Source organism: Culex pipiens, chromosome 3 (genome assembly GCF_016801865.2).
Source record: "Culex pipiens pallens isolate TS chromosome 3, TS_CPP_V2, whole genome shotgun sequence".
Lineage (NCBI taxonomy): Eukaryota > Metazoa > Arthropoda > Insecta > Diptera > Culicidae > Culex > Culex pipiens.
In genome coordinates this window covers 97,486,131-97,508,455 of record NC_068939.1, presented here as the reverse complement: position 1 = coordinate 97,508,455, position 22,325 = coordinate 97,486,131, and the positions used below count along the sequence as shown (strand labels likewise).

Below are 22,325 nucleotides of genomic sequence, written 5' to 3'. Positions count from 1 at the left end.
ACCATCTAATACGATTACGTGTTTTCAAAAGAATTCTGATTGGAATCCTTCAGGACGCAAAAAGAGAGCAAGAAGAGAACGACTTTGGATGAATAACGAGAGACTATTGAAAACATCACCCTAACGCACACAGGCAAACATATACACCGGGTGGAATCCTTAACAGGACGACGGCGAAGAGGGGTGATGAAATGCGATAAAGCACGACCAGGATGAACCTACAGGACTCACTTTTCTGCCAGCAGAGTGCCCTCTAGCCTTGGGCCTACAGACACTGTGTCTTTTTTTACACCGGGTTGAGCCCTATTTGCCTTCGGTCGTCGACGCGGAAATGTTTTAGTATTCAGGGTTGGCTGGAAAATCGATAAAATAAACAATCGGTTTTGCAAACCAACCCATCAAGCCACATGAGGGGGTGGGAGAGAGGCTTTAAAACAATTTCGGGAAGACACATGACCCGACCCCCTCCCGTGTGAGTTCTTCAGCTGATCGATACTAGAAGACTGCTGTCGACTTGCAGGGATGGTTCCGCTTTAAATAGGTCGTTAGGGAAGTTTTAGTAGTCTACCGCCCTGGTCGGAGTTCGGGGAAGGTCGTCGGTTGGTTGGTATCGATTTGGATCTAAACGCGCAATTACAGTTCTTTGTGCGGAATTCCTTGGGGAGACTTCAACGAAGAAAAAATGGAAAACTGACTGTAACGAGGTAAGCATGTGGAAGAACTTTGCGTGAGCATTGAATTGTGATAAGCGATTTGAATGAACTGGGTGTTTTAATGAGGAAATTCAAAATGTTTCAAGAAGTCGACTGAACAATCTTGTTTTTTGGCAAACATCCATGTACTAAGTAAATTCAACGTTCAAAACAAGAAAAAATATTGAAAAATTTTACTTTTAGATACAAGTGCTGAAAAGCTCAACTTTTTAGCACCCATTTCAGTGCTGCAAAGTTCATATGTTCTATTATTTTGATGATTAATTTTTAAATAACTCGTTTGTATGTAGTACTCAAGGCTCAAAAATGTTTCAAATGCTAAAATTTTAAACATTAGCCAGCACAATTTGCATTCAAAGTCTCTGGAAAAGTGCTGCAACAAACTCGGTGTTTTCTGCTGATAATTCACCTCTGGTGTCCACTACAACGACCGTCCAGCACAACGGTCCCGGTCTTTCAATAAACACCTTCCGGCAGCACTGACTGTTTACCAAACAAAATTATTCTAAAAAGTCTGAAATTATACACATTTTCCAAGCCGGATTCCGGAACCAAAATGCCGATCGAAAGCGCGGGGAACAAAAAATCTCGTCACCATCGGTCACATTAGAACACCCCGGGGAAGAGAGTCCGGTCCCCGTCAGAACGTACCCATTACGGGGCATGTGTACAACAGAACAACAACAACAGTGTGTGGCAAGCAAGTTCAGCAAAGTCAAGTGTGCAAACCGCGCTCATTCAAACGGCAACCGGCAGCAACTTCACAAAAAAGGCAAACTCACTTTAATTTATGTATAATTATGCACCCCTAATTGTTCTCGGTTTCGGTACAGAGACCTACATATTATGCCGATATTCATACACATACAAGCCACACACACACTCACAACTTGCATGCTGTTTTCTGGTGGACGTTTCGTGCTGCGGTCGCATCCGTTCCGATGGCGCAGAGACGGCCAAGCCCTGGCCGGCCCAAGAACGCCACTTGACGGTATGCCAAACCGCCGAGTGCGCCCCACAATGGAATGGTGATGATGAGTTGGCCACGCCAACGCCGTGTGTGGTGTGTGGCATCCCAGTAGTCTGGCGCGGGAGTTTTGATCGGAAACGGTTGGTTCCCTTTGGAAGTTCGTCGGATCAGTAGGCGACGACGACGACGACACCACATTGGGCGGAACTGGGAGCCAAAAAACGGCAAGCTTAGCAGAGGGATGGACGCTCTGTTCTGAACTAGACTGACTGATCAGTGTATTTCGTGTTTGCGACATCGTAGAATGTTTTGTCGAGAGATGGTTTTAAAATAAGGAGCAACTGTTAAGGAGACGAAACATAGAAAATTAAATTGTAACTAAACTGTTATAAATCAGAAAGGGATTTGAAAATTTTTGAAACATATAACAACATTTTTCAGAAAAACTGTACTAGAGATCGAGTCTTGACGGTGGGTTGGTTTTCTTAACATCAAATATTTGGGTCAGATCATATTTGAAATTTAAAACACATTTTCATTAATTCTGCTAATTTTTCAATGACATTTACTGAGGAACAAAAATTTAGCTTTTCGCAATATTTTTATCGCGTTTTTTAACATTTTAATTTAGAAGATTGATCATCGTTATTGAACTTTCTTTGATTAGTTATATTCACCAAAGTTGTAGGTTATGGTTAAGACTTTTCAGCATAAATAAGCAGACAACGAGTTCGTTAAACTTCACCCTCTTCGATTTATTTATTTATTTAAATTAATTATATTTAAGTGCACCAAAAGTGCCAAATTTTGAGCTAAAGTGCATTACCGATGTGTTTATTTAATTTTTGAATCTTAAGGCTCTGGAAGGCATCATCTCCGATCGGCCATTTGGCGGCCATGTTCGTTTTAGAAAAAACATTCAAATCTCGATTCAGAATGTTTCAATCAAAAGTTGCCTTTTTGTGTTGTTTGTAGAAGCATTTCTGAACCATGAATTCAGAACCATCATTGACTGTCATTGCCACAAGAATGAAGGATACTTTCAACGACCGTAAATTGCATTAACTATCTCTTGCAAATATTTTATAAAGTTCACACTATTCAAATTAAACAATGTTTAAGGCATTTTTTTAAATGCTGTTTACAATATTTAAAAATATTCTTCTTCCATCTCTGAAATAAAAAAATCAAAATTTTCATTTTGTGTACTGTGAAAAATAAACCTTTGTAACATTTTCTTATCTCTGTGAAAAAAAAATCGGACTTCCAAAATTTTTGAAATGTTGTTCTTGATTTAGATATCCTGGAAATATTTATTTCAATCAAATGAGAAAATATCACAATTAATTTTGTTTATTTAAATCGGATCAATTTCTGAAGGTTCTTTTTTCATAGAAAGAGGAAAATTAATAACTATGGCAGAATATTTTTCAAATGCCTTTGTAATCGTACGTTTCAATAAAATACAAGCAAATTTTATCCTAATCCAGTCACTTTTCATAACGTTTCACAAAAAATGGATTTTGGGTATTCTAGACAAAATCAAACCGTTAAAACAGGGCCCATAAAGAGTTTAGTAAATACTATCTTAACCAAAGTGAAACGAACATCGAAATAAGACCGAATTCGCTGGCAATTGATGTCAAATCAAATTCTCGCAAATAACATATGTTTAAGCTTTATAGTTAATTATATATAAATTTCAAGAAAAATGGTTTAAAATTCCGAATTTTTCCTGACATTCGTTTCAAACTAGTCTTGTTATCGATTTATATAGCTTTTAAACTGAATTCGAAGCACGAATCAAAAGTTTTCACATTTCAAATAGAATTTGTTCTACTGAAAATGCCTATATATTTGTTTTTTTTTATTGTTTAATTATGGTATTTCTTTTAATTGAATTATGTCAACCATGACACTTTGAGAAGATTAAAATAATGCTATTCAAAAACATTTTCTTATATTTAACTAACTTTTTATGCTTTTCAAAATTTTATGAAAAGTTTTTCCTGAGGTACTTTGAACAATTCTTACTACGGTCAGTATGATTCTATACCATTCCGTACGCCCTATTTTCATTTAATTCAACTCCAGATTCGGATTTGATGGTCAAAATTGAAAAAAATAAACAAACCATATTCTGGCTTCTAAGAGCATAAGCTTGAAACCTAGTGTAATTAGTCTACTAATTAAACCTACCTGATTATTTTTTCCAGATAAGTCCACAAAATTTAAAAAATGCCTAAGAGATATTAAAGATTGGACCTCTAGTTGCTGAAAAACAAAAAATCCCACATTTTCTTTTGCCAATATCTCAACAACTTATGGTAAAACACTCAATGGCGAGAAATGAAACATTTGTGTAATTTTATTAACTTTTCAAAAAAATGTTTTGAAAATTTTGGAATCAAAGCTAACATTTGAATAGCATAGCATAGCATAGCATTGGTGTCTACCCGTAGCTAATCAAAGCTAACATTTGAAAAGGGCCAAATATTCAATATTACACCCATTGCGAAGACACCAAATCAATCATAAAACTCATTCAAAAGTTACGTATTTCGAGTGTTTACCTTCCATTATTGTATGAACACATTCTAAAATTGTATGAAGCCTTATATGGGTGAAGCAATGGCAATAAATAGCTTCTTCGGTCATAGGAAAGGACCCAACAAAATTAAACCAAAAAATATATAATCAATATCCATTTCCTATTTTGTAAGAGAATGGCGCATAATGTGTACTGATTTCAAGCGTTATTTTATTTTATTTTTTGACTGGCTTATTCCACTTATATGGTTGATGCCTTCCCTACTGCTGAACATTAATTGGTCACACAAAAGATTCGACTATGATTTTATTCTGATTTGTCAACTCTTTGGGAACCATCTTGATCAAACTGAGATTCATCCTCGTAAAGTATGTCAATATGACTTAAGTGTAAAAGACTTGAGATAGGGTTGCCATATCTTCAAAATTTTAGCCTCGTAAATTAAGAAGCCTTACAAAGTTTTCAAACTGATTAGTGGAATTCGGCATAAATAAATTACAGAAATATTAAATAAGCGGTCATAACATGAATTAGTTTTGTCATATCTTAAGTTATCGTTTAAGTCGGAAATATTTCGCAATTACCTTTGAAATAATGTATGAAATTACGGTTCTTGAGTTGATTTCTGGCCGCTCATCTGACATCCGGATGTATGCATGGGGAAACACATTTTTGAAACATAAGTTTTGAACTACTTTTTCAAAATTTTAATTAGTTTAATGGCGATGTATGAGACCCTAAACCGTGTTTAATGCGGTGTGAGAAAGTATTTAATAGTTTGTCTTGTCTACGAAAACATTGTTCCTGAATTCAAAACCTATAATTTAAGCAGAGGGCACCTAGAATTCTTCAACATGATCTCATAAAGGGACATAATAATTTCAACAAGAAATTGCGGTAAACTTGGGGGAACCAATGCATCTGCAGAGCCTCACATTTGTCAGATGATTTGCCTGCTCATGTTTAGTTGTATGATTCTGATTACGGAAAAGTGTTTTTTTTTTAATAATTTGAAGGAAAGATTTCACAAATTGTTCGAACACACTTTCCCTCAAATTTCCACCACACAGGCGACGAACCTCGCCGATCCGGACTTGAGGCCGTATAGTCATCACATAGTTCCAGTTACTTGTGGTGTTGTGGTTCAGCCAGGATGCACTTTATTTGCGCACTCACGAGAGAGTTAGTGGGAGACGTGTTTGCATGTCTATAAATCGTTAATTATTTGTTTTATACGCCCGGTAATTCGCTTTAAACAGGTTAATTTAATTTACGTTTCAAGGTCAGACGATCGGTGCTCGGTGCTGCACTACTAAGCAAAGAACTTCATTAAAGCCGGGCTGGGTGGTTTGAAAACAGTTTGAAACTAAATGAGTATTTGAAGGCATTTTAAATTGATGAACATTCACTTAAATAATACGAGGTAGGCAAATGTTTAAACTTTATTCTGAAATAGCGCTATTCAAAAATTAATTTAAATTGTAACTGCAATAAAAGTACAGATCAACAGTCTTCATTTTCTTGAAATTGGGCTTCTGTTTAGGCTCGTAAACTCTTTTGCCCTGAATGCCCACATTATGGTCGCTTTAATTATGTTTCCGTTCCTCGCTTTTTGCAGCAAGAAGCCGACAAATTTCTCCCCTTTAAAGTCACAACTAAATTAAACACCCATTTTTCACCTAATCCGCACCTCGCTTGTCGCCGCCAACGCGCGACATTGAAAATCGATTTAGCACTTCTTCAACTCGAAAAAGCGCGCGCGAAAACAAGGAACAAGATCCGACGAGGGGCGGCCAACCGAGCTTGTTGTACGGAATTTCGGGCCTCATCCGGTCCGCGGCAATCTTGCAAAGTGACCAAAACAAATCATCTCTCTCTCTGCCAGCAACTTTGCACCCTCCCCTTCGGACGAACCCTTTTTTCGTCCTAATCTGCATAAAACTTTGACTACCAAATTATTTCGTCAACTGTGTCTATGGCTGGAACCTGTGGAGGACCTGCCGGCTTTATCCTGGGATAGGGGAAAGGAACCACCGGATACAATCCGGCGGCGCACAGAAGCAAAGATAAATGGCCAATCATTACGGGCATCATTAAATAAAATGCTACCTAAAGCATTAAAATAATAAAGCCGCGACTGTATCGCCGAGACTGACGACACATTTGTCTAATTTATTCGCTTCTTCTTAAAAGAGAATTTTGAAACCCACATGACTTACCCTTCTTAGACTAAATCGATCCATTGCATCAACACTGAGTTAATCAGTTTTTTTTCCTAAAATTTTAGAACCTTCTACCTTTTGCTGCATCAAAAGTGACTGTCGAGGGTTAACGAAAATACACAACAAAACGATTCTCACCCACTGTCCACCGAAAAATGTATCTCTCAAACACTGCATTTTAATCCTTTGCTCAAACAACAACAACTCTCTGCCCCCATCAGCCGCCCAAATGAGGCACCTCGAGGATGATGAATCTCCTATCGGGGGGCTGATCCTGAAAAGTGGCATAATTTTTCAACTCCGATCCACACTGCTCGAACAAACGCGCTCATCGTGGCTACCTGCGTGGTCATTGATGGAACTCGCGGAAGATTTATGAACGAACCACCAGAGCCCGGTGCAAAAGTGCAGTCACACACAGAGTCAGACAGCCAGAGAGAGGAAGGATTGTGTGGCCTAAGTCGCGATAACACAGTGTGTAGGATGAGCAATTTTCGGTGGTTGTTGATTTGGGTGTTGTTTGCGGTATCAATGGAGCGTTTCAGAAACACTTCATTAGAGGGTGAATTTCGATGATATTTGTCGATTCACGTGAATTTAAAGTTGTGAAAAATTTGAAAGATTTATTTTAAAAAAACACATATGATTTTTTTACACTGGTAAATTTTAACATTTTTTATGCCTAATGGTTCAGGGTTTTTTTTATCAAATTTTGCCTATAATTTTGCAGTTTATTCTAGATTCATTCTTTTGATCAATAAAAAATGAAAGTCACTACATATTTCAAAAAACTTTTACGTTAAATGCTGATAACTCGTGGATAATACATCCAAACCCCTTATACAAAAACCACGTAATTTCGAAATGAAAAATTTCATTCCAGATTAAAAAACAACATTGAAGAGGAGTTATTGCATATTCATGAAAAATATTTTTTTATACTTTAGGGTCGCCACCAAGTTATACATCCTGTTTAACACAAAAGTCCCTTTGCCGCCAAATGTCTATCACTTCTCGGGTTCGAGCTACAATTCACAGAAAAACGTGTCTTAGTAAAATCCAGAAAATTTAAGGAGTCGAACCGCCTCACCGTCACGAGATATCGGAAAATGGACCTCGGAATCGTGATTAAGGACCATAATTACCTCTTAGTGATCAAAGTATGACCCCGTTTGAACCCATTTTGAATGTTCACGTAAAATTGCCCTTTGATCCATCTGTAAAGTGATTTTATAATTTAAAAAAAAATAAGTTTTAGTTCAAGTTTTTATTGTCACTATACGAAATGTGTTTCAAAATAACAAATTTCTTCAAAAATTTCATCAATTTTTTTTGGAAATGAGTTCTAAAACGGTCACAAAAATTTTGGCACCCTAAGATGTATAGGTCATCACTGCAATTTTCAAGTTATCGCAGTTTTAGTAAAAAAAGTCGGTTTTTCCCCATTTCGTAATTTTTTTTCCATTTTTGTGCGTGGCATGTCGAAAAACCCAGTTTTTATTTTCAAAAAATCGTATCTCAGAGTATCGAAAACATAAGTTCACCATTTTTTGATAAGTTATGTGAAATTTTCCGAGGAATCCGATAAAAATATTTTCAGACATAGGCTCTTTGGTCCCGAGACCTTCATAACAGCATTTTAAATTTTCATACGATTTTTTCAAATGTTTATCTAGATTTTTGAAACTTCTAATCATTTTTTCCAAAAAGCCAAACTAAACACCTTTCTTTTGCGTCTAGGACAGCTAAAATCTGATAAAATGGCGTGGAGATATGATTTTTTATTAAAGTGGTTTTTGCGAAAATCTTCTAAAATTGCCATTTTTCGGACCACCCTAACAGGGTGTAGGTCACCCTAATGGCCAAACAAAAAAAAAATGCGGGTGAATTATTTCAGCCCAGGATCCCCCAGAAAAAATTTGAGCCCGATCGGAGAACTTTTTTTTCGAATCATGCTGTTTTCGTGGGGATTGCTGATAGACACATTTTTGAATTTGGAAAAAAATGAGGACAATAATTTTTAAACTATTTCATTTATTTTTTCTTTTAAATTGGGTAAACAACTGAAATTTTAAAATCGTTGTAAACTTCGAAAAAAATACATTTTCAGAGCTCCAACAGATAAAGCTAAGTGATGACCCTAGTGAGAAGAAAAAAATCCTAAAAAATGATGAATTAGCAAAAATTTTCATTTATGCTGTCATCGGTTGATTCAGTCTTAATTCGAAGTTAAGGCTATCGACTATTGCCAAACTAAAATCCGAACAGTTAGCCGATATGATTCCATGGCATATGGAAAACTTTTAAACAATTATGCAATTGCTGAATCCAATATTTATGATCCTGCAATATTTAGTTATACTCAGTTTACAAAATGTTAAGTCTTTCACGAATAATATTGCTCTGAGTGAGTATGAAAATAATATTCATCCAAGTGAAATGTTTTTAATTCAGGTTTCTGTAAGCTTTTGATCAGCTAGAAACTTATTTTAACCAACTGGACTCAAAAAGCCTTGTCTTGTTTCATCCAACCACACGTTTTTATCGGGCAAATTTGTTTTAAAGGAATTAGAAAATAACAATTAAAATACAATTTTTGAAAAGGCAAGGTCGGAAAACTAAGTGTTCGACAGGACAAGGTTACGAACTACGACCTTTTTGTTTCTTCTCAGAGTCGCCTCATAGACAGGATTGACAGTTGGCAGGACCTGGTGTATGTTAATTTCCAATTCCAAATTTCCATCTCTAATGAATACATATTTTCATAATTTTCGAAAAAGTGTTCTGATTTTTTTCTAAATATTTGTTCAATTCCATCTAACACATCAATTGTATCGACACAACCACGTGGAACCACGCGCGGGCTTTCCGCCAAAAATGTTGTGCTTGTCCGGCGCGCAATAAATCCACCTTCTTCCGGTAATTAATTTTATTTTATTTTCGCTCTGCTCGACTCGTTACTCATACGGGGCTGTCCCATAGCAAAGCGAAGAAACAAACGAATTGAAACCAAACCAAACCGAGAAAAAAAAACCCTCAAAGCCCTGGTTAGCACAAACTGTCTCTCTAATCCAGTTGAAGCGCGCTGCTGCGACCGTGGTTCGGTCTATGATGTTTATTTTCGGGGGTTGTTTGCTTCTGAACAATTTTTCGTGGCTTTTTTCCTGCTCTTCACGCTCGGCCTTTTTTATAATGGTTTTCCTTTTGATCGAGAAGCACCTCGGACAGCAGCAGCAGCAGCAGCAGAAACTCGAAGAAACTCTAATGTATGTTTTATGATGCATGACAGTTTTTTGGAGGTCCGTTTCGGATCTAAACAGCAGCAGGCAGGTCATGATGCGTGATGGAACCGGCGTCTCCTACTTCGGCGTCTACCCTAAACCAGGTCTAATGTGCTAATAGGACATAATATGCGGAAACGTTGGAAACGCTTGGCGCGTAAAACAACCATCACCACTCAGCTGTGCCACAGTTATGTTCGGTCTTTAATTCAACACTTCTGCAACTTCCTGCACTGCGTTACAAAAAAAATCCAACTGGAAAGCTTTATCATTCCACTTCGAATTGTGATTGCCGTATGCACTCACCTCCAACACAGGACGAAGATGAAGTAACTTCCCCTAGCGAAACGAAACAGAACTGAAGCACTTCCCCTTTCTGAAATGAACTCTGCTCGAATTCCTTATTCACTCGGAAGGTGCGTTTCCAATGAATGAGTCATAAGGAATGAAGTTTGCAACACAATTTGGAACATGCGCAATAGTGATTGTGTTCAAAGTGACCGTTTCATAGATTCAGTTCTGATACAAACTTTGTTAACGATCATCACATTTTCACATCTTCCTTACTACAACTGATCAAGCCAAAAATAACCCAACACTTCATGTTCGGGAGTAGCCCTTCGACACCCTCAGGACTACATCCCTGGTTATTACCACTTCTTTGCTCGCTGACGGTCAGCTCGTCCACGGTTGGGACAAAGGACGGACTCGAGCACGGATGACCGTAGGAGGGAGCGAGAGGAGACTGATAAGGGCTGACATCGCGATCATCATCGTCGTATCATCGTGGTCATCGACGGCGATCGGGGGAGCGGACGTCTACTCCGATTCTCTCTGAGAGGATCGGAGTAGAGGTCATCGCACGACCCGTTTTCTCAGGTCACTTGGGTTCAAGATGACCAACCAAAATTATATAACTCTAGTCAATCTCTGCCAGCCAGAGCGTCAAGGTAGACCAAGGGACGCGCACGGTGCGCGCTCCCTGGCAAGATTATTTCTAAGTCCTGTAAATATACGGTTATACGGAATAAATGTTCTTTTACTGTTCGGTGTTAATTTGTGTGGTGGTAAATTATTTATACGGTCGAATGAGGCCGGAAGGTCGTCAGGAGAACGGCCTGGAGAATTCACCCGGCGTTGGCCAAGGATACCAGCGTAAGCCAGCCCATCTACAACCTCCCCCCCCCCCATCCGGTGTTGGGACCTGCCGCCTGACCACCCCGCTATCGAAGGCTTCTTGGTGGAAGGCGCGGTCCCCAACATTTTGGTCCTTCGAACCGGATGAGGGGACCACGGACCACGGAAGGACATCGGCGGATCGGCACAGGGTCGATCTTGCACGGCTTGGCTACGCTGACGGACGCCATTGCTCTCGCGATTACCTGGAGGTAACAATACGACCTCGCGGGACAATTGGATGTCGGCCATCGCGAACTCTCCAATTCATCGGTTTCGCGCCACAACGGCCTGGCAACTCAACTGGAGGCTTGCATGCAGCTGGGGCCAACGGACTGGCCATCAATCAACGACCTCACGTCGTCACCTACCTCGGAACGGACCGACGGGTGGAACACCCGACTAGATTGCTGCGGATACTAGCTGTCCAGGTAAATATACACGACCGGGTATATGTCTAGTCGAGGCATCAGAACTGCATGCGCTAACAACACTCTTCTACGTTCTACACACCACGAACACCTCGGCCTCGGAGCGCCGATCAACCAACAAGGATCGTTTGGTTACGTCATCACGACGTCACACGCCTCATCGGACTGGCTACGTCATCGGCTTTACGTCATCAACCGCTGCCCACGGTCTGGCTCAACGCGGTCGGGAGGACGTACGAGCTTCTACTACGAAGCGGATAACCAATACCAACAGCGCGCTGCAGCGGTCGCGGCGATCGCTAGCGTACGGGAGTGATGCGGATCATCACTCAACCCAAGGGTCATCATCTGGGATTACCACTACCACCAAAGGGGACTACTACGCGTCGTGGCACGACTACCACGGCAACCATGGCACTGCTGAACGGTTCGGCAGCATTCGGGATCTGGACATCGCAGTAAAGAGGAAGCACATCTAACGTGTCGGTCAGGTTAGTGAAGAACGGTTATATGTCGGCCGAGGCTAGACATTGGATACCACACATCTTAAATCAAACACATCCTCTTTGACTGACCACCACCACACACACAACCTATCACCACCACTGAGGGATCTACACACGAGCTTGGTGAGCTGACCAGCTCATCAGCTGTTTGCATGACGTCACGTCTGTAGCAGACTGGGATCTTCGGTTGCAAATTTTCATCAATCTACGGCATCGCTGTATGGAAGCAACGCTGAAGATCGGTCCAGGTAAAGCTGCAGTATATGTCTGCCGGAGTTTCTCATTGGGATACTACATCTGGTTTCACCCTCCTCCACAACACATTTCACATCCTGTTGGCACTTTGTACGAGTCGTTCGGTTATGGTCGCACACCTGTGCACATCAACGTGTGCTGAGATCATTCACTTAGGCAGTTGGGGTAGCAGCTATTGGTTTCACAGGAAAGTAGCTTAGAATAGTATATGCCTGCCGAAGCCGGGACAAACCTCAGTCAACTACAACGCAACCTTCTCTTTTCCTCACGGTTCGTAAACAATCAACACGTTTGGAGGTCTCGTCGTCAAATCGGTTGGCTGCGAGGGAGGACGACTCACGATCAACAATCATCAGCTGCTGGGAGAGCAGCGCACGTGTAGTAGTTAGCTACTGGTTTCTCGATCGTTTCACGATCTAGTTAGGGTTATCAGGATGGTTTGATAACAGGGTCCACACTACTACCGAAGCTAGGCTTACACACACATCACACTACTGAGCAGAAGCCACTTACAACGGCGTTCTGTTTATGGTTCGGTTCGGGTTTGGAAGGTGGTAGTAGTACAGAAGAACGAACGGATACACTCGTGGTCGGCGCACCACATCCATTCCAAGGCACACAGGTTCGAGTAGTAGGACATCGCCACGGGCGCGATGATTGCTAGGGGCAATAATTCTGCTGCTTACGCACACCAACACTTCGCGATCAACTGGTGATCGTGAGCTCTCGGTGTCAACAACAGATCTTTGATCTAGGAACGGTCATCGATCAGCTGATTAATGGTCGCTAGGCAGACGACCAACGGGTGGCCAGAGGTATGGTCATGGCAGGGCTACGACGCGGTGTACTAACCAGTCTAGCAACACGGATTCGGAATGCTGGTTGGCGGAACGACCACATTTGGGCTTGCTCGCGGTTGGGTTATGACTGCTCAAGCATCTGACCATCGGACATGGTCAGCAGAATCTCAGGTGTATCGACCCACGGACGTGTCGATGCAAGGTGAGACGGTGTCCTAACCGCTCTCAAGTCAACGGTCCAACGGTGGATCGCGGAAAGGTGTGGAGGTGTACTAACCGGTTCTGCATCTGGTGGGCGATTCTACTCGCCAACGCACTCATTTAGAGTCATATACAATTCGGTTACTCAGTTTTGGTCCACTACGGAGGTTGAGTAACACACAGGCTGGCTAGAATGGAATGTTTGGGGATAACCAACTACCGACAACACCACGAGAGGAACCGTGGATCGGCAAGGCTGAACAACTACTAACAGAGATCGGTCTCGAGAGTATTGGTGTACTCATGGTCCAACAGCTAATGGCAGGGTCAACAGCTGTAGCACAACTACATCCAGCTTCAAGGTGCGAAGACTGGTAGGATGCAACGGTCAAGGCAGATCGTTCTGGTTCAGCTTCGAGGCATGTATGCTGATGGGACGCAGGGCAGTGTCCACAACGGTCTAGGTTTTGGACAACTACCAACTCCAAATCTAGTGGTCAATGTTTGATCGTTCGGTGGACTTAGCGATCACGGTTCAAGGTTCGAGGTTCAGTTCGATCGTTTGGTGGATTAACGATCATGGTTAGAGGTTCAATTTCATCACATGGTGGTATCGGTGGCGACCATGGTTGGAGGTTCAGATAGATGTTTTGGACAAACACTACTACCAACGGTTTCGATATCAACAACTGCAGGAGGTTACATCTACAACGATTGGTCTTCGATGGTGGGTGAGCGTGATCTCACGCACACCACAGGATCTACGAGGATCGGTTCTACAACAACAACGATTGTTCTTCAACGGTGGGTGAGCGTGGCACGCTCAACACAAGCTGGCATGGTCAGGGACTGTGCAATAAGTTTCAACGGTCAACAGTATTAGTACGCAGTTCTGGAATCAGCTGTACGGAACCAAACAGCTGTTATCGGTCATCTTTGGCAAGGAAGAAAACGAAGTGTACTTGGACTGCAGGGGTGCAACGGGCATCAACTGATCGTGTACGGATTTTACAAACACTAGGAGTTGGAAAGGGAAAGGCACAAATTGTACACACTTCAAATCAACGCGAATGGTCACTCAGAAATGGGAACACAAACATTAGGGTCAGCTACACCTGGAAGGTCACACACTGACATGATTGGAACTACACATCCTACACATTCTCCCAATCCCATCCCAGTCGAGGAGGACTTTTGTTTATTTTCAGAAATTGGTGTAATTTCTGGGTGGGTGAGAATGTTCGGGAGTAGCCCTTCGACACCCTCAGGACTACATCCCTGGTTATTACCACTTCTTCGCTCGCTGACGGTCAGCTCGTCCACGGTTGGGACAAAGGACGGACTCGAGCACGGATGACCGTAGGAGGGAGCGAGAGGAGACTGATAAGGGCTGACATCGCGATCATCATCGTCGTATCATCGTGGTCATCGACGGCGATCGGGGGAGCGGACGTCTACTCCGATTCTCTCTGAGAGGATCGGAGTAGAGGTCATCGCACGACCCGTTTTCTCAGGTCACTTGGGTTCAAGATGACCAACCAAAATTATATAACTCTAGTCAATCTCTGCCAGCCAGAGCGTCAAGGTAGACCAAGGGACGCGCACGGTGCGCGCTCCCTGGCAAGATTATTTCTAAGTCCTGTAAATATACGGTTATACGGAATAAATGTTCTTTTACTGTTCGGTGTTAATTTGTGTGGTGGTAAATTATTTATACGGTCGAATGAGGCCGGAAGGTCGTCAGGAGAACGGCCTGGAGAATTCACCCGGCGTTGGCCAAGGATTACCAGCGTAAGCCAGCCCATCTACAACCTCCCCCCCCCCCATCCGGTGTTGGGACCTGCCGCCTGACCACCCCGCTATCGAAGGCTTCTTGGTGGAAGGCGCGGTCCCCAACACTTCATATGTCGAGAGTTACAACAGCGGCCTAGAGTAACATTTGATAAATTTTAACACTTTGTTGTCCTTTTTTATTAAACTTGAAATTAAGTTTTTTGTTCCGTCTAAATAACATTAACCAGAATATTCCTCTAATTGGTCGCAGTGGTCATAAGGCTCAACAAAAAAAAATTACATTACCGAAAGTCCTTGAAGCATTATACTTTTCGATACTGTTTTGAAGTATGATACTTAACTTGTCGACAAATCGTCACTGTTGTGCTAACTTGTCGTACGTGCATTTTGGGCCAAATTGAGTTAAGAACACCATTTTGTGCAGCTCACAATGTCTCACCTTTTGACCTTCACAGATCCCCAAAATTCGATTTCAATCCTGAGATATTCAACGAAATCCGAAAAAAAACTCCGTGCATTTTTGCCACTTTTCATATGAAAGAAGTTTCAACCTTCTCGTGCTATCTTGACACAGCCTGAAAATTGATGTAAGTGCGACAACTGGTCAAAGGGATTACAGGTCAGAACGCGTTTGACGCACGTACAAGCTAGACTACCGTAAAATTTTTCTATCATAACTCGGGACCCCGGTAAGCAAATTCAACCAAACTTCAGGAAAATGCACAGGATGGTCAACCAAACAAAACGTGTTTGTTATTGTTTACATTGCGTGCTCTCGTTTTTGTTTATTCAAGGTCAAACATTAAAATGAGCGACGTACAACAAGTTAGGTAATTGCAAACAATGTTATGTTCAACTTGTTGCAACACTTTTTTCAGCACTCTTCGTATTAAAATTTTAATGCATTTCTGGTGATCTAAGCCTTAATTGAAATCAATTTAATGTGAGACACAAAGCAATTGATCCTTCATTGAATACTATAGACATTTTGAAATACCTTATGCACATAAATATGAATGATTTATTTATTAAAAATTAAAAATGATGAATTCCCAGTCTAACTAATTTTTTTCTTAATATCTCGGTAAATTTTAGTACTACACGAGTGTAAGGAAAAAATGTCCCATCAAGTACAGAAAACTTTGCCAAAAACATCACAAAGTTACGCTGTCAATCAGCGACCGACGAGGGAAAATTAAATCGTTGGGTGTTGTAGTTGCCGTGCCGCACTTGTTCACGCTTTGTGCATCCAACTTGCCGCGCCACCTCACGGCCAGGCAGAACCTAAAGAACCAAGGAATTATTTAATTAACCCCAACATATTTTGAGCGCACGGCAAAGTTTTCACGCAAACCCCCCAACCTTGCCATCGATGGTGTGTGCACACTAGCGTGTCCCAAAAAAACACGAAGTCGAGGAATTCAATGTGCTCAGTTCTCAAATGATAGAAAATCATGTTAGAAACAACTCTCTCATACATGAAAACTTTCGGAAAAATCGTTTACCACGTTCCCTGGGCATTTTTTTGAAAAAAGTCAGTTTTTTCGACAATTTCACAAAATCTGCTTAGAAAAAATGGAAAATTTTAAAATTTCAAATAGCCTATACCATTAAATGATGGTCTGTGGTCCAATAAACAAGTTAATGTATCGATTTGGCCTTTTAAAACCTTGTTTTTACTTTCCCGGTAGCTTTTATGTCGAAAAATACGAGTTTTTGCTTTACTTTTTTTCAATCTTTTCCCTCGGTATTGAACACAAAAATTTCCTCATCTGTAAGAATACATGCATCTTGTAGGAAATTTTCCGCCGAAGATTTTCGTCTAAGCAACTTTGAAGTTTCATCAACTCTGAGCTGAGATATTCCAGTTTTTGTGAAGAAAGAATATTGAATATTTGAAAATGTTGATTTTAATCATCATTGGCATACAATATTAAGGATAATTTAAGCCTAATTTGAAGTGCGGCTGTATCGCATCTGTTTTTAAACATGATTGATTCATCCTTCAATACTAAGGGCCACCTGGTTTTGTTTTCTCATGGCACACTACGTGCTAAATCAATGAATTACTTTTAGCAAATAACTCATATTTAGAGCATTTTGCATTTAAACCAATCGATGCACGTTTGCTGTGTTTCCATGGATACAAATAAACAAATAACAAATTGATGCATCTGTGCTCTCTTATGCTATCTAGATAGGAAAACCAGTAAGCTTAGTACAAGAGCACAGAGGCATCGAAATATATGGTTCGATTGTACGGGGTTGACAATTGTCCACGCTCCATCCAAAAAGTTTTTTTTATGGACAATTGACCATGAGAAGGGGAGGGAGCTGAGATTAAAAAAAAATGTCTACGTGATTAATGAATGGATCCCTATAGAATAAATTCCAAATATTAGTGATATTTTTAATTTACCTGAACATCGAATTTATCAACAGGAGTTATAAGAAGGGAGTGTAAACGTTACGTTGTGGTTCAGATCACGGAAATGCGTACAATTGAACCTTATATTTGTTATTTGTTTATTTGTATCCATGGAAACACAGCAAACGTGCATCGATTGGTTTAAATGCAAAATGCTCTAAATATGAGTTATTTGCTAAAAGCAATTCATTGATTTAGCACGTAGTGTGCCATGAGAAAACAAAACCAGGTGGCCCTTAGTATTGAAGGATGAATCAATCATGTTTAAAAACAGATGCGATACAGCCGCACTTCAAATTAGGCTTAAATTATCCTTAATATTGTATGCCAATGATGATTAAAATCAACATTTTCAAATATTCAATATTCTTTTTTCACAAAAACTGGAATATCTCAGCTCAGAGTTGATGAAACTTCAAAGTTGCTTAGACGAAAATCTTCGGCGGAAAATTTCCTACAAGATGCATGTATTCTCACATATGAGGAAATTTTTGTGTTCAATACCGAGGGAAAAGATTGAAAAAAAGTAAAGCAAAAACTCGTATTTTTCGACATAAAAGCTACCGGGAAAGTAAAAACAAGGTTTTAGAAGGCCAAATCGATACATTAACTTGTTTATTGGACGACAGACCATCATTTAATGGTATAGGTTATTTGAAATTTTAAAATTTTCCATTTTTTCTAAGCAGATTTTGTGAAATTGTCGAAAAAACTGACTTTTTTCAAAAAAATGCCCAGGGAACGTGGTAAACGATTTTTCCGACAGTTTTCATGTATGAGAAAGTTGTTTCTAACATGATTTTCTATCATTTGAGAACTGAGCACATTGAATTCCTCGACTTCGTGTTTTTTTGGGACACGCTAGTGCACACACACAAACTACAACTACAAAGGGCCAAAACGTGTGGCACAAAACGTGCGCGCCATGTCTTGTAGTAAATTTCCCAAAAATGTACTCCACATTTTCATCGCAGCAAATTAAAATATATGAACTTGTTTTCACTCGCAAAAGTCCCGTTCTTCTGCCATACCTCTTTGACGCGCGACACGACCACGGCCACGACACGAGGGGGCTTGGGCCTCCTCCGGCCCTGCGGTCCTCCACCAGCAGGGGTTCCGGGTTTTCGCGCTAAATTCTCCATTACACTACATTATGGCACATTAGAATAATGGATAAAATATACACACCGGAGGAGAGCCTGAGTGAGCGAAAACATCCAGCCGAGTGCAAAACAACCACCAGCCACCCTCCTACTGGCCACCACCGGCAAAACTTTCATCGCTCCTAGGTTCCGTTCCGGCTTGAATCCTTGACTCGTGTCGAGGGGACCGAGAGAGTCCACTCCTTCATCATCCTTCTCCTTAGAGCAGTTCTCTGTAATTCAACTTTTTTGCCTTGATTTTAATTTTTATTATTCTGAAGCTCCACAATATTTTTTTAATCAAATAATCTTATTTCGCAATTTAAAATAAATCCAACATCTTCTTGCTTTACGTTTGTGTCGGATGTTCTTTATAAGTCTAACTAAATACTAAAAGCTCCCAATCATCGTCTAAAAAACAACAACAACTTTACAATTTGTCGGAATGATTTTTAATCACCTTTCCAATGATAAAAACTCCCATAAAAACGATTTCCTGTCTTTAAAAGCTTAAATGCACTTCAGTATCGATATCTTGGGCCAGTGCTGTCAGAAAATTTAATTTTTTGAATGATTGAACAAGTTTTCTTAAATCATTTTTATAACTAATTCTTCAATGTTATTTAGGTGTTTTTTTATGTTATTCTGACATTTGGACGTTTACTTTTTAATAAGAAATGAAATTTTTTGGAACAAATATAGAAACATAATTTTTTGATCACAGAACTGAAAAGACGAGTAACGTAAGGTATAAAAAAAGGTTCATGAAGTCTTAGTTATCTTGAGTAGATATACTCAAAATGGATAATTGTTGATTTTTTTTTGCATTACGAAAATATCACTTATATTCAAAAGCTGAGAAAATAACCTACAAAATTCTTTTTTGGACTTTCATGATCGGAGAACTGGTTGCTAATATACGGCATTGAAAGAACTAACTTAATCCACCTATGTGGTTGGTGCCTTCCACACTCTTTACCAACAATTGATGATATGATGGGTTTGCACACAAATTTCATCTATTTGTCTTAGATCCGGCATATAAAAGTACACAAATGTCTCTTAAGGGGACATAACTTGAGACAGGGTTGCCAGATCTTAACCAGAAATTTCTTTCACTTAAGAGGTCATAAGTTAAAGTGAAAGTTCAATAAAGACATATTTAATTAAAAAAAAATTAATTTGTTTCAAGGCCACTTTTCTAACATATGAATATTTGCGAAAACACATGTTTACACATAACGTTTGAACAACTTATCGAAACTTCAAACAATTTAATAGCGCAGTATTGGGCCTCGTGACGAGGTTGTTAGCGGCTTCGGTTGCCGATCCCTAAGATGCTATGGGGCGCGGGTTCGATTCCCGCCTTATCCTCCTGGCCTTCTATCGGATGGGGAAGTAAAACATCGGTGCGTAAAAGAGGTTTAGGGTGACTCACCACACATAACCTTCGGACGCCTAGAAATGAGCAGAAACTTGCAACAGAGACCACAAAAGACCCGGGGGTCGTTAAAGTGTATTGCTTTGCTTTTTGGGGTCTTAAACCAAGTCGAATGAGACTGGTTTGATCAAAATCGGTTCAGTCAGTGATGAGAAAACTTGGCAAGAATGTTGGTCACATACACACACACACATTTGTTTTGTTTTCAGTTCTGAGTTGATAGGTATACATGAAGGTGAGTTTTCGAGCTTTAAATAAAAAGTTCAATTTTAGAGCAGGATTATAACCTTACCTCAGTGAGGAAGGCAAAAAAATGGAAAAAAAAGTTTTTCTAACAATAACATTTTAAGATATTTTCAAAATTTAAAATGTGCTCATTTAGTTGTGATTTTCTATCATGTCTTTTGTAAATGCTTAAAGTTGAACATTTTCCTCAATAATGAGCCACTGAAACCCACTGAATAAAAAAAAATCGCTGAGATATTTGATGTAAGCTGCTTATATTTTCGCGCTTGGGCCTGAAAATCTTATCTCCCCCTTAACAATTTTACTATGAAATACAAAAAAAAAAAATAAAACAAAATCTACGAAGGATAAAAAATTTTGATCTAGTTTTAAACTTTTTCTATCACTTTTCTTTGCAATTTCAGTCAGTTTTTTTTTGCATTTATTCTTACTCTTGATAATCCCTTAGTTAACAAAACTAATTGCTCCAAAATGGATTTTGATATATCACACAGAATTTCTAATTTTTTAAAAAGGTACAGCAGTTTCTTATTAAAAGAGCACAAATCGAAACAAAAGTGCTTGAATCGTGCTCAAAATAAGACTGAGGGTTCGTTGGCTGGAATAATTCGACACATATTTTATTTGTTTGGTCATAACAGTGACCTATTCCGTGTTAGAGTGGTTTGATAAATGGCGTTTTATGACGATTTTAGCAAACAATTTATTTTTTCAAATCATGTTATTTTTGCGTCATTTCAGCCAATTTGAATTCTCCGTGTAGCACTTAGAAGGTGATTTGTTTGACTATCATGGGAAAAAAAGTTTGGAGTTTGAATCAATTACCCTTATATAGAATAAGTCGTATGATAACTCCAAATACTGTTAAAATGGTGCCTAGAACAAATTACAAAATCGGGAGAAATGGCGATTCAAATCATTATAAATATATTTTCTGGAAATCATTTCAAAAACGTTAGTGGTTTTGTTTTTTTTTTTCTTCATATTCAATTTAAAAACCCAAATTCTATTTAAAAAAAACTTTGCTCATTAAGATTTCATGGAAAATTAAAGTTATAGAAAATCTCAGAGAATTTCTCATTAGCTCACCTAGTTTAGGCCAAGCTCAGCAGCGCAATAATAAATTTCCCCCTCAGAACTCACCACGACACTGCAAAACTGCAGCAGTTTGGAAAAGTTTCTCCACCGTCGTCACGTGGATTGTTGCTGGATATCCGTCTTAACCGACCGACCCCGTACAGGAAAACTTTGGATGTAGGCTACAAACTTGAAACAACTTCCCCGGGAGGTAGCAAAGGTGATAGGCACCTCCATTGCATTTGCGCTGCGTTCCGGAAATGTGTAACCGGAACGGTCAACCGGAAGTGATGCGTTGTTGGCACCGGCATGGGGGAGGCCGGTGGAGAATGGAATTTTGCTGCTGCCGGCGAGTTGTTCTTGTCACCGGTTACATGATGGACCTAAATTGAAGCGGTCCTCGCAACGGAAGTTGGTGTAAATTTACTTCAACAAACGCGAAACTTCCGCAGAATCAAGGGAAAGAAGAAGAAATTTAGCCTGATTAGTTTATGAATATTCTTACGATTGCAAGTTGTTTGTTACACACATGTTTTGTAAATTTATAACGCCTTTACAAATTTGTTACAATGTTTTAAAGCAGGTTATGAAAAATATTTCACGATCCTTTTTATATAAGCGACGAACCTTCCAGATTATGAACGCAAATTGGAGGAAAAACAAACATTTTTGGCGATTTTTATGAAACCCTGGAGCCTTATCTAATTTTGTTAAAAAAATATTTGCTGGAGCTGTTTGCAAAACAATATTTTGATCGATTTGAAAATGTAAAGATCAACTCAATTCAAAAGAGGACAACTTTATTTGTAAGATTTCACCAGCTTCACCACATTCGATAACATATTGAAATGCACAAATAAATCTGTACAACAATCATGTTCAACGTGTTGTTTGATTGCAACCTTCATATCCGAAATCCCTTGAACGCATCAATCCAATCAGAAAGCTCCCCTAAGCTGAAGGCCAACCCTCATCGTCCATGTAACTAAAATCCGTGACATTACGTTTGATTGGAAATCAGCGATATAATTAAAGCGTGATTTACGATCAAAATACTTCAAACGGAATGCGAGAGAGTCATCTTCTCCATT

The 22,325-nt window shown here is 39.7% G+C and overlaps 1 long non-coding RNA gene across 1 annotated transcript; it reads left to right on the top strand.

Moving 5' to 3' along the window:
- Positions 1 to 568: 568 nt before the first annotated feature.
- LOC120424330 (uncharacterized) lies at positions 569 to 22,112 on the top strand. Its single transcript, XR_005606364.2, has 2 exons — positions 569 to 704; positions 21,294 to 22,112. It is a non-coding gene; the product is annotated as an uncharacterized LOC120424330 (long non-coding RNA).
- Positions 22,113 to 22,325: the final 213 nt, after the last annotated feature.